Source organism: Tupaia chinensis, unplaced genomic scaffold, assembly GCF_000334495.1.
Source record: "Tupaia chinensis unplaced genomic scaffold, TupChi_1.0 Scaffold138748_1, whole genome shotgun sequence".
Lineage (NCBI taxonomy): Eukaryota > Metazoa > Chordata > Mammalia > Scandentia > Tupaiidae > Tupaia > Tupaia belangeri.
The window spans coordinates 24,787-26,007 of NW_006198640.1; the positions used below are offsets into that span (position 1 = coordinate 24,787).

At 41.4% G+C, this 1,221-nt stretch overlaps 1 pseudogene; it reads left to right on the forward strand.

The window, feature by feature from the left end:
• The first annotated feature begins 485 nt into the window (after positions 1–485).
• LOC114004584 (destrin pseudogene) lies at positions 486–906 on the forward strand (annotated as a pseudogene).
• Positions 907–1,221: the final 315 nt, after the last annotated feature.

Consider the following 1,221-nt stretch of genomic DNA (forward strand, 5'->3'; position numbering starts at 1 on the left):
TGAGGTTTGGAGACGGACATAAGTTTCTGACAGGGTTTGGGGACAGACATAAGTTTCTGACAGTTGAACTGAGCCTTGACAACGTAGGAGACTACTTAATAGTTAGAAAAGAGCGTTTGGGGTCAAGAGAATGGCTGAGGAAGGCGTGAGAGGGCCTCATATGCTTAGTCTCTTGGTAATTCTGTACCTCCTCTGTGATAGTTTTCCACATTACCCTTCCTATCTGAACACTGATAATGTCATGAGAATCCCCTGATTTATATATATTTTTCTGTCACCTAACTTTGACATTTTAAAGTATGGCAAAATACTGAGTGGCCCACTGCAGTCCTGAAGAATGAAAGGAATCTCTACTCCCGCCCCTTGCTAGGCTCCGCCCTCGGTCTCTCCGTCCCACTTGTGCGAGGAGGACGCTCTGTAGATTGGGGCGGGGTGGGCACCCCGCGTCCCTCCCACAGCAGGGGCGAAGGTGGCCTCAAGGAGTGCAAGTTGCTGATGAAGTATGTAGTTTTTTTTATGACATGAAAGTTAGGAAATGCTCCACACCAGAAGAAATCAAGAAAAGAAAGAAGGCTGTCATTTTTTGTCTCAGTGCAGATAAAACGTGTATCATTGTAGAGGCAAGGAGATCTTGGTTGGAGATGTTGGTGTAACCATCACCGATCCATTCAAGCGTTTTGTGGGAATGCTTCCTGAAAAAGATTGCCGCTAAATGATCTACGCAAGCTGTAAGGATGCACTCAAAGAGAAATTTCAAGGCATAAAACATGAATGTCAAGCAAATGGGCCAGAAGACCTCAATCGGGCTTGTTTTGCTGAGAGCTTGGATCCCTAATTGTAGCTTTCGAAGGATGCCCTGTGTATCTTAATCATTCTGTGCCACAAATCAAAAACTTCTGTCTTTAAAGTTTCCTTCTTGCTATATAAGTAAAGCAAATATTATTTAGGCCAGGGTCTCACTGAGGGGAACTGTCCTGTCATCTTTTAGACTTAGCTACATATTCTATAAATACATGCAAATGGCCCTAAATAAGTCTAAAGTCTAAAGTTAAAAAAAAAAAAAAAAAAAACAAGATAAAAGAATGAAAGGAATCTCTTGAGAAAAGTTTTTGTTTTGCTTTCAGAAATGATTAATTTAACTCTGATCCTGGATCCCAACAAGGTTATGGAAAAGTGTTTAATTATTTTTTAATTGCCAGAGGGCATGTGTACTCATCAGAG